The sequence below is a fragment of the Scyliorhinus torazame genome, chromosome 13 (assembly GCF_047496885.1).
Source record: "Scyliorhinus torazame isolate Kashiwa2021f chromosome 13, sScyTor2.1, whole genome shotgun sequence".
NCBI lineage: Eukaryota > Metazoa > Chordata > Chondrichthyes > Carcharhiniformes > Scyliorhinidae > Scyliorhinus > Scyliorhinus torazame.
Genome location: NC_092719.1, coordinates 147,960,717 through 147,977,000, shown reverse-complemented (window position 1 = coordinate 147,977,000; position 16,284 = coordinate 147,960,717). Strand labels below are relative to the sequence as shown.

At 42.1% G+C, this 16,284-nt stretch overlaps 1 long non-coding RNA gene across 2 annotated transcripts in view; it reads left to right on the top strand.

Moving 5' to 3' along the window:
- LOC140387733 (uncharacterized) overlaps positions 1–16,284 on the top strand; it is a 118,488-nt gene that overhangs the window by 65,747 nt on the left and 36,457 nt on the right. The window contains exon 4 of one of the 2 annotated variants that reach the window (XR_011933983.1): positions 953–1,588. The exons of the other annotated variant lie outside the window; for it this stretch is intronic. This is a non-coding gene — a long non-coding RNA (uncharacterized lncRNA). Of the gene's footprint in view, positions 1–952; positions 1,589–16,284 lie in introns of those variants that run through there. 2 annotated transcript variants of the gene reach the window in all.

Here is a 16,284-nt window from a genome sequence, read left to right as displayed (position 1 = left end):
CTGAGACAGTCAGAGTCCACGAGCTAGCAAGTACAAACACCATGCGGTAGCTAGTTAGTCTGGTCAGGCTACTACAAGGTCACTAGCCAGATCAGTATAGTGTCGACCCACAGCTGAATATGTACAGCAGTTCATCTAGTTTAATAAAACAGTGTTGGATCTTCTCCTGTGTTAGACGTCTGTTTCTAACTTCCCTGCATTGAGTGCAGTCCATATCGAACCAACCTGCCTAACACATCACAGACTATTCCATCTTTTCTACTAAGTGTCTAGCACATGACTGCTGATGCCACCGTTGCATCTTGCTCTACTTCACTAACTTATTACGATAAATATTAACCCACAAAAACAGAACAAGGAGAGAATTCACCTGAACTTCACATTCAAAATGAGTTTCATAAACTCTCCTGCTGAAACTCCATATATAAATTGAAGCAAATTTTCACACAGTCTTGTATATTGTTGGTAATTACAGAATATAGTTGCCCTTCCAAGAAGAGGAGTTTGAGAGTTATTCTGCTGAATCTCATGATTAGAAGGAATCCCATGTCACACTGAGTTTGGTACTGGAGTTAGGTACAGGTACAAGAGTGCTTTTGTTCTGGAAGTGTTTGAGATTGTTCTGGAGTTACCTGAGTTTCCTGTGACCATCAGAATATGTTGAAACCTGGGAGTTGTCTCCTCTTACTTGTCATGTGTGTTAGTGACAAATGGCTGACACAACAGATTGAACTATCCTTTCCAATTCTGGGTTTGTTAAAATCTATTCAAACTGATCTGATACAATTTTCCTTTTGAATGATAATAAAGATTCTAAACTTAGCCAGTTGGAATCTAATTTTCAGTGGGCATATGAGCTTAGATGACCTGATGATATTGAGTTATTTTAACAGTCTGACTTAAAAATGGTGCCATCATTCAGAACAAAAATGAAACTTTCATTTTTTTCTAGGGAGCACAGAGGAATCATTTCAATACCGAGTTCTCCTCCATCAAGGTAGTTCAAGAAGCAGTAGAAGAATTTGAAACCCGGCAAAGAGTGATCATTGCTAAATCAGTCTATTTTACATATTGGAAATACTCAGCTGGTTAGGCAACATCTGTGGTGAAAGCATCAGTGAACATTTTTGTTAACTATGTTTCTCTCTCTGTAGGCTGCCTGACCAGCTGAGTGTTTTTAGCATTTTCTATTTAGATTTCCAGAAGCAAAATTTTGCTTTTCTATGCCACATATTCTGGGCTTCAAAATTGGTTTTGGCTCATTTTTCAGTATGGAACCGATAACTCACTCAGTGTGCATGGCCAAAAGCAAGATGCCAAGGATATATTTTATGTAGCCGTTGTGTTTGTAATGAAACCTTTTCACATGTCACACACTTTGCAAATTGGACACTTTTTTGGCAGCTTGCCTCCTATTAACAATTGGTTCTCTTTTGCTACATTACCTAAGCAACATTAGAATTTCAACCTTTTTTTCTCATTTAAGGGTTGCGTCTATTGAACTTGTTCTGTTGAATCTTTAACTTTGTAGAAATGTTTTCCCAGTAACCTCAAAGAAAACATATATCAGCATACATTAAAAGTTAAAATTCAGGGTTCAAAACATGTGTCAAGTAAACAACTTTATTGTTATGGATTTTTACGGAAAGAGGTTTTAGATATAACAACTGTCCCGCACACAATATACAGTGAATCAAATGACATGATTGATGACCAGTCTAAATAGAGTTTGTTTATTCAGCTTTACCATGTAGGATTTCTGCAGCTTTGAACATTTTCTTTCCTGTCTAAGCATTCATTGTGTTCAAATGAAAAACAGATAAATATTTCACAGTACTTGTTTTCTCAGAAAAAAAGGCTTCCACTAATCAACAACAAATTAATTTGATACTTTGAGCAGAGCAGCACAAATGCGAATATAGTCTTACAGTTTAATATTCTGAAAGTTAAAATATTTCACAAGATGCACAATTATTACTCACTAAAGAACAGGTAATGTGTTCCTGTAGCCCAGGAAGCGTTGGACTTCAAGGCAAAGTACATAGCTTTTATAGGCTGTAGCATTCATGAGTTGAGCTGTGTTGTATTTTTTAAAAATCTATTCACATTCAAACTTTGCTCAAATTTAATTTGCTGTTTCCAGGACCCATAATTCTGTTCAATTTCTGCACCTTTCTCCAGCATAAAAAGCTTTTATTACAGATATGTGTAATATTTTAAATTGTCTGTTGTTTTAAAACAGAACAAACTTGCTGCGATTAAGACATTGTATCGTACTGCCAATTCCTTTGAAGATATTAGCACTGTACAGGCGCTATTTTGCTTACCCTTTGCCCTCGCAGCCTTGATTAAATATAACAGTAAGAAAAGTAAACCATAACAAGTATTTAATATAACATTTAATATAATAGGGGCTGGTTTAGCACACTGGGCTAAATTGCTGGCTTTTAAAGCAGACCAAGCAGGCCAGCAGCACGGTTTAATTCCCGTACCAGCCTCCCTGAACATGCGCCGGAATGTGGCGACTAGGGGCTTTTCACAGTAACTTCATTGAAGCCTACTTGTGACAATAAACGATTTTCATTTCATTTCATTTCATGTTATATTAAATTCATGAAAACTGGTGAGCTGTTTTCATTGATGAAAATGTGTGTTGAGTAAGTTCCATATTTTGTATTATTTTGTTTAGATTATGCTAGACCTGTCAAACCGTACTTGAAAAATTCAAGAGACCAGTTAATATTCAGAGGAGTAATGTTGTAATACATTTAACAAAGCATTTCACTGACCCAAATAATTCCTATGAGTCAATATATATATAGCACATTTAGTTTTTACTGTCACGTTTGGCAGTATGCATTCTCTTTTTTGTGTCATACTTCAAAGAGCTATTAAAAGAAAAAAAACTAATCATTTTCAATATAAACAGAAATATTTCACTGGGAGAACAGTCAGAATGTCTATGCCCTCTGATTGACCTCAGCAGTCACACTTTAAAAAAGTGGGGGGAAAAGGCAGTTATTTAATGCTAGTTATTTCTGGTTTGTAATTTGTAAAAACATATAATAACTATTTGCACAGTTCCCATACCGAACAATAATTAAGCTCTGACTGACCTGACCCTGTGTTTACTGAACAACAATTACATTTTGTAACCTTAAAGACTGCAACTCCACCCTAGCAGAAGAATAGTGCCGTATGCATTACAGGATGTGACCCTTCTGCTCTTGTGAAATAGTACAAAATTTTACTTAGAATCATAGGATTTACAGTGCAGAAGGAGGCAATTAGGCCCATCGAGTCTACACCAGTCCTTGGAAAGAGCACCCGACCTAAGCCCACGCCTGCACCCTATCCCCGTAACCCAACCCAACCTTTTGGACACTAAGGGGCAATTTAGCATGGCCAATCCACCTAACCTGCACATCTTTGGACTGTGGGAGGAAACCGGAGCATTCGGAGGAAACCCACGCAGACATGGGGAGAATGTGCAGACTCCGCACATACAGTGACCCAAGGCTGGAATTGAATCTGGGACCCTGCAGCTGTGAGGCAGCACTGTGCCGCCGTGCCGCCCTTAGCATAAGCAATGTCTTAACCGATCTTATGCCTCTTCCTCTCTCTCGTTCTTTCCCCATCTCTATAGCTTGCTCGCAGTAGATAAAGAAAATTGCTTCTCGTGTGTGTCGTTGCGTTTCTCATGTCACACTTATATATTTCTCATAGATATATATATACACACACACAATAAACACATTTCTCGAAGTTGGAGATCAAATTTTGCATTCATCAAATTGAAACAAATCAAGCAAACAGATATCGAAGGTAAAGCCCAGGAAAAATACAAAGGTACGGTTACAATGACAAGCTATTAAGATGCTTGACCCTAAATTTCCGGTATCACTGCCCAGCCAGTAAAAGAGTGGTGAGTTGAATCTTCGGTTCAGAACCTGTCAGGAATCCCGAGGGCGGAATCACCTGCATGGATGGTGCCCTCCACCCAGCAAGGATATCACCAGGAAAATTGGACAGAGTAATTACGTTATTGAGTGATTTAGATCTTTCTGTGTTGTATTATGTCTTTCCATATTTTGGAATACTCCATATGCTCAATGTACAATGAGAGCCTGGCAATAGAATATGTAATGGCTAAAAAGCCAAGATCACCCAAGTAATTATTAAAAATATAACACCTGGTGCCACAAAATTTGTTTTTTGCATGTTATTTGTGGCCTTATGGTCCAAAATGGCATCTGTGCTGAATAGGCACACACTTCTGAAATATGCAAGTAGACCAACAAAAGATGGCCAAAACAAAAAAAAGAGGGAGAAGATGAACTGTGAGGGTAAACGAGAAAGTGATATAGAAATAGACAGTAGGAGCTTCTTTAAATATATAAAAAGGAAGAGATAGGCCAAAGTGAACATAGGCCCCTTAGAGAATGTGACTGGGGAAATAATAATGGGGAACCAGGAAATGGTGGAAGAGTTAAATGAGTACTTTGTGTCGGTCTTCATGGTAGAAGACACTAACAGCATTCCAAAAATACTAAATAATCAAGGGGCAAAAAGCGGGGAGGAAATAAATACAATAACAACCACTAGAGAAAAAGTACTGGGAAAACTAATGGGGCTAAAGGCCGCTAAGACTCCTGGACCTGATTGATTGCATGCTAGAACATTAAGGAAGTGGCTACCTCGATAGTGGATGCACTGGTCGTAAACTTCCAAGAATCCTTCAATTCTGGAAAAGTCCCAGATGATTGGGGAACTGCCAAAGTAGCACTCTTATTCAAAAAAGAAGGGAGACAAAAAACAGGTAACCATAGGCCAATTAGTTTAAAATCTGCAATGGGAAAATGTTAGAGTCCATTATGAAGAATGTAATAGCAGAGCATTTAGAAATACATAATATAACCAAGCAGACTCAGCATGGCTTCATGAAGTGGAAATCAAGCCTGACAAATTCATTCAAAGTCTTTGAGTTGGCAATGAGAAAGATAGATAAGGGGGAATCAGTAGATGTAATGTACTTGGATTTCCCAAAAGCTTTTGACAAGGTATCGCACACAATGCTACTTAATAACATAAAAACCTATAGTGTTGGGAATAGTACATTAGCATGGATGGAAGATTGGTTAAGTAATGGAAGACAGAGAGTTGGGATAAAAGGGACATTTTCAAGATGGCAATCTGTAATTAGTGGAGAGTCACAGGGATGTGTGCTGGGGCCACAATTATTTACAAAATATATTAATGATTTGGATGAGGGAAGTTAATGCACTATTGCCAAGTTTATAGATGACACAAAAATAGATGGGAAGGCAAGTGGTGAGGATGACAAAAAGAGTTTACAGAGGAATACAGGCAGGCTAAGTGCATGGGCAAAAACTTGACAGATGGAATATAATGTAGGAAATGCACTTTGGTAGGAAGAAAAAAGGAGCTGAATATTATTTAGATGGAGAAAGACTGCAGAAAACTGCAGCACAGAGGGATTTGGGGGTCTTCGTGCATAAATCACACAAGCTAGCATGCAAGTTCAGCAGGTAATTGAGATGGCAAATGGAATGTTGCCCTTTATTTCAAAGTGAATGGAATATAATAATAGGGAAGTCCTGCTAAAACTATACAAGGCACTAGTTAGACCACACCTGGAATACTGTGAACCGTTTTGGTCCCTTTATCTAAGGAAAGATAGGCTGGCATTGAAGGCAGTTCAGAGAAGGTTAATTGGGTTGATCCTGGGAATGGAGGGATTTTCAGATGAGGAGAGGTTGAATAGGTTAGGCCTGTATTAATTAGAGGTTAGAAGAATGAGAGGTGACCTTATTGAGACATATGGGATTCTTAGAGGGCTTGACAGGCTATATGCTGAGAGGTTGCTTCCCCTTGTGGGAGAGTCTAGAGCCAGAGGACATAATATCAGAGCAAGACATGTGGAGGAAGTTCTTCTCTCGGAGGGTAGTGAATCTTTACTGCAGAGGGTTGTAGCGGCTGAATGTTTAAGTATGTTCAAGGCTGAGATAGACAGATTTTTAATTAATGAAGGAATCAAGGGTGATGGAGATAAGATGGGAAAATGGAGTTAAGGACTATCATATCAGATCAGCCTTGATCTCATTGAATGGCAGAGCAGACTTGTTGGACCGAATGGCCTTCTTCTGCTCCGACATCTTACGATCTTTCCATGACATCAATCAATGTGTGATGCTAATTTGGCATCAGCATTTCCAGTTCGGAGCTCAACATTCAACTAATGCCAACCCTTGATCACATGCGGCTGAACACGCATTCAGCAGCTAAAATGAGCTACCGGCACAATTTAAAAGAATCATCAACTTTGTTGCTGATTTATTTTTACTGATTGTTGCTTTATTGTGAAAGACTTAGATGATCTCTAAAGCTGTTAAATTTGCTGAAGTTTACAGGGAGATCTTATGGCACAGTATTGTTGCTAACTTTGGTTGGCTCTTAATTCGTTGCCCGTTGGGTCTTTACTGAATTTGCTCTGTTTCTATAACCTTTGCTCTAGAGTCGCCAGATATCTTTATGATACCACCACGAGGTTCAAGTTCAAGTACTGATCAATAACTCGACACACCAATTAGTAAGATTCAAATCAAAACACATTTATTATACACAGTAAATCACTACTCATGCATAAAACTCTACTTACTAGACTATCTCTATCACTAAAAGGCCTATACTTAGCTTGGAACTGGCCCACCAGGTCAGGAGAACAAATGGCCTTTCGTTCGATTCTGAGCCTGCAGGATTCAAAAGCTGGAATGGACTGGTAGCTTGGAGCGCCTATCTCGTAGCGTGCATTGACTGGAGACTTACTTGGTTGGTGCAGCTGGTAGGCAGTTCATTGTCAAGGGTTGGTTCGCTGCTGAGTGACCCTGCCAAGAAGACCGATTTGAACTTGGGGGCTTTACTTTATAGTCCCCAGGGGCTTCGCGCCATTCGGGGCGGACCCCGTATCTGGTTCCAAGTGATTGGACTACGTTCCGATCACTTGGATCGATTTCTCCAATACTGGAGTTGTTCCCTGATCGCTGGGTGGTCCCTGAGTGTCCATTGGCCTTCCTTTGTCTTGGCTGCTGCTGGCGCCGAGGAGTCTGGCTTGGCCTTATTCACCTTACATGTTTCAATTGTAACCCAGGGATCGCTCATTAGTATGCAAATGGCTGTGAGTTTCAGTGCTGTCTGGGCTTTTGCAAGTTCTAATACACAGGATTTCTGCACTTGCTAGTTTTTCCTGGCTTGGCTGAATTTCCCTGCAGTCTTTGCGGATCTCCATTTTAAGTCGGGAAGTGGCCAACCCAGGTGGCTACGGTATCCTTACCTCTGGCCTGGATGCTCCGGGTTCATGTCCCGCTTCAGGGCTTGCTGGCTATGGAAGGTTCATTCATAACATCAACCTTTTAATCCTTCAAATACACCTGATGGCATATATAAAGAGCAGGAGAGTTTCCTGGCCAGCCATACTGTAGAAGGCAATGGCAAACCACTGGAAGTGCTGATGCCAAGCAATGTCATGTACCAATCCAATGGAAGTCCATAGTTACCAATGCCCTCTTAGGGTACAGCATGATACCTGAAATAGGAGGATAGTTTACAGGGAGTGGTTGACAGATGCTGAAGTAGCTGCCCCTGACTTCAAGCCTTCGGCACAAAAACGTTGCTCTCAGACGCAGGAGGTGAAACGGGAATTCCCCTTGTTGGAATATTTGACTGGAAGAATGGCCAGAGGCCACACAGAGCAGGACAAACTGGAAGGGGAACAAGGCGGAGGCAGAGAAACCAGGTGGCTATATCCAGCCAAGGTGTTCAGGAAATAATTCTTCCACACGACCTCAGTGTGTGAGCTATCCGGGATGTAAGAAGGATGTTCTCACTACAATCTGTCTGACCTACAACTTCAGTGAAAGGTGATGCCTCATTGCTATTGACTGTGGCCATGTACTCCTTTCGGGTGGGAGATGGACATGCTTTGTGGAAGGGAGGTCTCTGGCACTTTCTATTTCTCATGATGTAGATTAAAAACAATTGCGCTTAAGCCATTTTGCGGACACCACATGGCAGCGCTGACATGTAGCACACCTAAAAGGAATTCCACTTCCTCAACATTCAGCTAGTGTGTGACCAAACACAAGAAATAATGTTGCCTAGTTCCAGTTATGATAGTTTTTTCAGGAAAACAGGCCTTATGATGTGTTGTACCTGCATGATGTGGGAGCTGGTGGACCCCATTGAACACATCTGTAGTAAGTGTTGGTTGCTTGAGGAACTTTGGCTCAGAGCTGATGAGGTGGAGTTTGAGATTTGGGTGCTGCGACACATCAGGGAGGGGGAGAGTTACTGGATCCTGTGTTTCAAGAGGTAATCACACCCCTTAGATTAACTACCTTGAATTCAGCCAGTGGTCAGGGGCAGGAGGGTGTGATCATGAGTGAGGTAGGTAGAGGGATCCAGGATTGAGGGCTGCAGGAGCCTCAGCCCTTGTCCTTGTCCAATACGTTTGAAATACTTGCTCCTTGTGCCGACAAGAGCGTGGACTGTAGAGAGAATGAACAAACTGACCACAGTAACATGGTACAGGAAGCCATTCATGTGCGGGAAGAGAAAAGAAATGTAGTCATAATCGGGGATAGTACAGTTAGGGGCATAGACACCGTTCTCTGTGAACAGGATCGAGAATCCCGAAGCTTGGTGCTCGGATTTGGGATATCTCATCTGGGCTGCAGAGGAACTTGGAGTGGGAAGGTAAAGATCCAGTTGTCATGGTCCATGGAGGTACCTACAACATAGGTAGAACAAGAATAGATGTTCTGCTCAGCAATATAAGCAGCTAGGGGCTAAATTAAAAAGCAGAACCAAAATGGTAATAATCTCCGGAATGCTACCTGAGCCACAAGCTAATTGGCATAGGGTCAATAAGATTAAAGAGGTAAATACATGGCTCAACAGTTGGTGTTGGAGAAACAGGTTTGAATTCACGAGACAGCGGTACCAGTATTGGGGAAGGAGGAAGCTGTTCCGATGAAACGGCCTTCACCTGAATCATGCTGGGACCAGAGTCCTGGCGAATCACATAACTAGAGCTTTAAACAAAATAGTGTGAGTGGTGTGGCTGATCATCAGGTTCAATACCCTGATCCCGCCTTCCCCCCATATCCTTTGATCCCTTTAACCCCAAGAGCTATATCTAATTCCTTCTTGAAATTACACGTTTTGGCCTCAACTACTTTCTATGGTGATGAATTCCACAGATTCACCACTCTCTGGGCAAACAAATTTCTCCTCACTTCAGTACTAAAAGGTTTACCCCTTATCCTCGAATTATGACCCCTAGTTCTGGACTCCCCCACCATCAGGAACATTTCTTTTGAATCTATACTGTCTAAAGATTGTTATACGTTTCTATGAGATCCCTTCTCACTCTTCTAAACTCCACTGTATATAATCCCAACTGATTTAGTCGCTCCTCAAATGATAATCCCACCATCCCAAGAATCAGCCTGGTAAACATTTGCTGCACTCCCTCCATAGCAAAAACATCCTTCCTCGGATAAGGACATCAAAACTGCACACAATAATCCAGGTGTGGCCTCACCAATACCCTAAGCAGTAAAACATCCCTACTCCCATATTCAAATCCTCTCAATATGAAGACCAACATACCATTTGCCTTCTTTACTGCCTGCTGTACCTGCGCGCTTACTTTCAGCGACTGATGCACAAGGTCACCAAGGTCTCGCTGAGTATCCACCTATCTCAATTTACACCCATTCAAATAATAATCAGCCTTCCTATTTTTGCTACCATAATGGATACCCTCACATTTATCCCATTATACTCTATCTGCCATGCATATGCCCACTCACTCAGCCTGTCCAAATCCCATTGAAGCATCTCTGCATCCTCTTCACAGCTCACCCTCCCACCCAACTTTGTATCAGCTGCAAATTTGGAGTTTATGCATTTAGTTCCCTTATCAAAATCATTAATATCTAATGTGAACAGTTGGGGTCCCTGCACAGATCCCTGTGGTACCCTACTAGTCACTGCCGGCCAATCAGAAAAATACCCATTGATCAAACTTTATGCTTCCTGTCTGTTAACCAGCTTTCTGTCAATCTCAAGACACTACACACAATCCCATGTGCTTTAACTTTATATAGTAATCTGTTGTGTGACACCTTATCAAAAACATTCTGAAAATCTAAATAGACCACATCCACCAGTTCTCCCTGGTCAACTCTACTAGTTACATCTTCAAAGAATTCTGGTCGATTTATCAAGCATGATTTCTCTTTTTTTAATCCATTCTGCCTTTGGCTGATTATACCACTACTATTCAAATGCTGTGCTATGAAATCCTTGATAATGGACTCCAGCAACTTCCCTACTACTGAAATTGGGTTCACTGGTCTCTGCTTCCCTGTTTTCTCTCTAACTCCCTTTTTGAATAGCGTGGCTACCCTCCGATCTGCAAGAGCCAGTCCAAAGTCCAAAGTATTTTGGAAAATGACCACCAATGGATCTACTATTTCTAGGGCCATTTCCTTAAGTACTCTGGAATGAAGATTATTAGGATTTGGAGAGTAATCCGTCTTTAATCCCATTAATTTCCCCCAAACCATTTTTCTGCTAATATTAATTTTCTCAGCCCCTCACTAAAACTTGTGTTTCCCAGAACTTCTGGTATATTATTCATGCCTTCTTTTGTGAAGACAGAAGCAAAGTACGAATTTAGTTCCTTGGCCATTTCTTAGTTTCCGGTTATGAAGTCCCCATTTCTGACTGAAAGGGCTCATGTTAGTTTCCATCAATCTTTTTCTCTTTACATACCTATAGAAACATTTACAATCAGTTTTTATGTTTCTCAGTAGCTTACTTTCATATTGTATTTTCCCCTTCTTAGTCAATCCCTTGTTAATCTTTTACCTTTTCTTTGAACCTAAGACTATCTCAAATTTCCCTTGTAAGCCATTGTTTGGCAGTAATTTCCTTTCTACTCTTGTGCCAAATAGGAATAAACAACTTTTGGAGTTCACCTATTCGTTCCTTGAATGTCTGCCATTTCCTGTCCACTGTTCTTCCTTTCAGGAATGCTTCCCAGTCCATCATAGCCAATTCATGTCTCATACCATCATAGTTACCTTTATTGATATTCAGGACCCTGTTCTCAGAAACAACTACCTCACAATCCAGCTTGATAAAGAATTCTACCATATTATGGTCACTCATCTCCAAGTGTTCTCTCACCACTAGATTGCCAACTAATCCTTTCTCATTACACATCACCCAGTCCAAGATGGTCCATTTTCTTGTTGGTTCCTCAACATATTGGTCTAGAAAACCATGCTGTATACACTCCAGAAATCCCTCCTCCAATGTACTGTGACTAATTTGACTTACCCAATCTATATGCAGATTAAAGTCACCCATAATCACAGATGTTCCTTTGTTACATTCATCTCTGATTTCCTATCTAATGCTATTCCAAACATTACCACTGCAGTTTGGTGGTCTGTACACCATCCCTATGAATGTTTTTTGCCCCTTGGTGTTTCTTAACTCGACCCATACATATTAAATATCGTCTGTGCTAATATCTTTCTTCAATATTGTATCAGCATCTTCTTTAATCAACAATGCAACTCCACCATTTATTCCTTTCTGTCTGTCCTTAAAAACTGAATAGCCCTCAATGTGTGGTTTCCATCCTTGGTCACCTTGAAACCATGGCCGGGCTTCTCCGAAATCCCAGCCAAGTGCTGACGCCAGCGTCAAAACCAGCGCAAGCGACACCGCCGTCAACGGGCCTCCAGGCCCAGTCATTCTCCCCTTCCTCGGGGGCTAGAATGGCGCGAGAGTGCTGTGCGCTGCTCTGGTGCCGAAAGCTGGCCCTGAATGGCAGGCGCGTGTCCGCGCAATAGCGTCACGGCCGGCATGGGTCCGCACATGCACGCCACGGCCGTCTCCGCACCGGCCCGCGGGCAACATGGCGGAGCCCTACAGGGGCCCAGCATGGAGGAACATAGGCCCCCCTTGGAATGAGCGCGCCCGCCGATCGGTTGCCCCCGATCACAGCCCTCCCCGGAGTCGGCTCCACCCCCACAACCAGAAAGCCAAGGTCCCGCCGGGTAGGACCAGACGCGAATGACACTGGTGGGACTCGGCGGACACTCGGCCAGTCGAGCGCGAAGAATCGCCGTGGGGGCTGTTGAAAGCGGCGACCGCGGTGGCGCGATTGGCGCCGATTCTCCAGTTGCCGAAGAATCGGCAGCCCGGCATCGGAGCGGCATGGTGTGATTCGAGCGCACCCCCCCCCCGGCGATTCTCTGACCCAGCGCGGGCTTGGAGAATCCCCCCCCATGTCTCCGTAATCCCAATTATACCATACTCCTTTACATCTATCCATGCAACTAATTCAACCATTTTATTTTGGATATCCCCCGAGCGCTCAGGCACAAAACCTTAAGGCTAGTCCTTTTACTGTTCCTTGTCCCATCCCGACTATTTTTTACAGTGTCATCCCTTGATTCCTCTGCCTATCACTCTTCTTTTTCTCCTTGCTGTCTTTTTGTCTTGTTCTTCATTCTCCTGCTCTGAATCTTTACATAGGTTCCCATCACCCTGCCATATTAAACCCTCCCCAATGCTCTAGCAAGTATCTCCCCAGGATATCAGTAACAGATCATTGAAGATGTAACAAGCCATGTGAATATCCTGTAGATGTAGTATATCTGGACTTCAAAAAGAATTTGATAAGGTGCCGCACAAAAGGTTATACACAAGGTACGATCACATGGTATTGGGGCAATATATTCGCTTGGATAAATGACTGGCTAACCGTCAGAAGGCAGAGAGCCAGGATAAATGGGTCTTTTTCTGGCAAAGGTTCAGTCCTCAGGCCCCAACTATTTACAATCTATATCAATGACTTGGACGTGGGAATAGAAGAGACCAGAGCCAAATTTTCAGATGCCACTAAAAGAGGTGGGATAGTAAGTTGCAATGAGGAAATAAGTGGCTGGATTCTCTGTCGGCAGCATCCTCCGTTTTGCCGGCAGTGCACTCACGCCCGCGGATTTCCCGACGGCGTGTGGATGCCCACAATAGGAAACCCCGTTGGCAGGCTGCCGGGATAGCGGATCCCGCTTCCAGCGGGGACGCGCCACACCAGAAAACGGGAGCTGCTGGATGGAGAATCCCACCCCAGGCATTTACAAATGGAGCTGGATAGGCTAGGTGAGTTGGCCTAAATTTGGCAGATGGAGTTTAATGTATAAGTGTGAGGTTACCCATTTTGGTCAGAAAAATTAAAAGGCAACTTATATGAATTATTGAGAAAGAAAATAGCTAAAGTTTCGAGTCCAGATGACTCTTTGTCAAAGCAGATTCCGCTTTGACAAAGGGTCACCTGGACTTGAAAGGTTAGGTCTTATCTCTCCCTACAGATGCTGTCAGACCTGCTGAGATTTTCCAGTATTTTCTCTTTGGTTTCAGATTTCAGCATTCGCAGTAGTTTGCTTTAGTATAAATTATTCATAGATTCATAGTATTTACAGTGCATAAGGAGGCCATTCGGCCCATTGAGTCTCCATCGGCCCTTGGAAAGAGCACTCTACTTAATCTCTCACCTCCACCCTATCCCCACAGCCCAGTAACCCCACCTAACCTTTTGGACACTCAGGGGCAATTTGGCGTGGCCAATCCACCTAACCTGTACACCTTTGGACTGTGGGAGGAAACCGGAGCACCCGGAGGAAACCCATGCACAGGGAGAACGTGCAAATTACACACAGACGGTCACCCGAGGCCAGAATTGAACCCGGACCCTGGAGCTCTGAGGCAGCAGTGCTAACCTCTGTGTCACCATGCCAACCATTTTAAATATGCTATAACTTCAGTGATGATCATCCATAATGACCCTCACTGGGAATGATTTCAGGTGATCATTACAGCCAAGTAATCTCATTCTAATCTTTATTAATGTCATAAGTAGGCTTACATTATCACTGCTATTAAGTTACTGTGAAAACCCCCCAGTGGCCACATGCCGGCACCTGTTCAGGTGCACTGAGGTAGAATTCAGAATGTCCAATTCACCTAAGAAGCTCGTCTTTCGGGACTAGTGGGAAACCGAAGCATCCGGAGGAAACCCACACAGACACGAGGAGAATGTGCAGACTCCATACAGACAGTGACCGAGCTGAGAATCGAACCCGGGTCCCTGGCGCTGTGAAGCAACAGTGCTAACCACTGTGCTACCTTGCCACCCAGAAAGAGAAACTTCAGAATGCTTCGGTGCAGAGGGATCTGGGTGTCCTCGTGCATGAACCTCAGAAAAATAGTATGCAGGTACAGCAGGTAATAAGGAAGGCAAATGGAATTTTGGCATTTACAGCGAAAGGGTTAGAGTATAGAAATAGGGAAGTTTTGCTGAAACTGTATAAGGGATTGATGAGATCACACCTGAAGTACTGTGTCCAGTTTTGGTCCCCTTTATTTGAGAAAGGATGTAGTTGCATTCGAGGCAGTTCAGAGGAGGTTCATTAAATTCCAGAGAGACGTGTTTGATTTATGAAGAGATTGAGCGGTTTTGGCCTATATTCTCTTGGGTTTAGAAGAATGAGAGGAGATCTAATCGAGGTGTATAAGATGATAAAAGGTATTGATAAAGTAGACATAGAGCGGTTGCTTCCTCTTGTGGGTCAGTCTGGAAAGAAAGGCCTTAGTTTCAGGATAAGGATATAAATCATGTTTAAATCAGAGCTGAGGAGAAATTACTTCTCTCAAAGGTCGTGAATCTGCAGTGTACTTTGAGTAAATTTAATTAGGAGATTGACAGATTTTTAATTAGTAATGGGTTGAAGAGATATGGAGAACCGGCTGGAAAATGAAGGGGGACCAGCCATGATGGTATTGAATGGCAGAGTGGGTTCGAGGGGCTGAATTGCCTACTCCTGCTCCTAGTTCTTATGTTATGTTAACTGATATTCTTGATTTGGGCCTTCTGTTCAGGTGTGAATCCACTCAACCAGAGCTGTGCTGGCTTTATTCTGTAATCAAGTAAATTAACAGGAAACCTGAAGTTGTTGTACTGTTTGTTACAAAAACAATGGCCACGGGATTAATCCCAAATCACAATCCCTACATCTGTTCTGGAGGGCTCTCGAATTTAACCCCCATGGTGTTCCTACCCACTGCAATGAGTAGCGCTAAATGTAGCATTGACAAATGACAAATGTAGCCAACGAGTATAACTAATAAAGAACTCTGTTTAGAAATAATGCTGTGAACTGTTGCCAAACAAAGTCTTGGTATGTTGGAAGTTACCTTCACCATTATTTTAACAGAAGTGAATATTTGAAGCAAGTGCTTATCTACTGTCTTGGGGAATGGCAGATGATTTAAGTGGAAATTAAATAGAATGAGAAAATACTTTTGAGATCCAATTTGAGATTAATGAACCATAATTGCAGGTAATGTTTCTGCTTGATCAAAGAGAAATATAAAAAGAAGAGAATTGGATTAATCCAAAATGTTTAGAAACAATTTGATTTACTGGTTTATATCAAATAGCTATTTGGTAATATTTAACTTGAGTGTTACTGAAAAAAAGAGATATTTGTTGTCAAAGTTTTGCATCTTGCACTCATCAGCACAGTTCACAAAAATGTTAGGGGAAACAACAAATTTATGCTATATGAGAAGAGAGTGCTGATTGGTTGGCAAGTGGACTCTGCCATAGAGAATTCACTAGGTGCTATGGAGAATGGCCCATCAACTGATGCATTCTCCATGGCAATGTCCGACCAATCAGAGTCCACTTGCCAACAAATCCGCAATCTTTTCTCACGCAGTAGAATTTTGTTGTTCCCCCAACATTGATATGCTTGGAAACTGTCCTGATAAGTGCAAGATGAAAAGTTTCGACAACGAATGTCTCTTTTTCAGCAATACTGTTTGATGTCGCTTCGTCAGAACTCAGTAAGTTAATGCTTAATAGGCAGAATCTTTCCGTAACTAACCTACAGACATTGTACAGTAAATGTAGTTAATTTTAATTCTCTAACCAGAGTATCTTATGTCATCATGAATCACCATTTATTTTCCAGCACATAGAAATAACAATTATCAAACAATTGCTCATTTGACATAAAGTATTAAGTCCTATAAATGAGCACATGGCAGTTTTGAAGTGGAAACTCAAGGATTCTCACAAACCTGTCCTCCTTAGGCAGCATGACAGATTAAAGAATT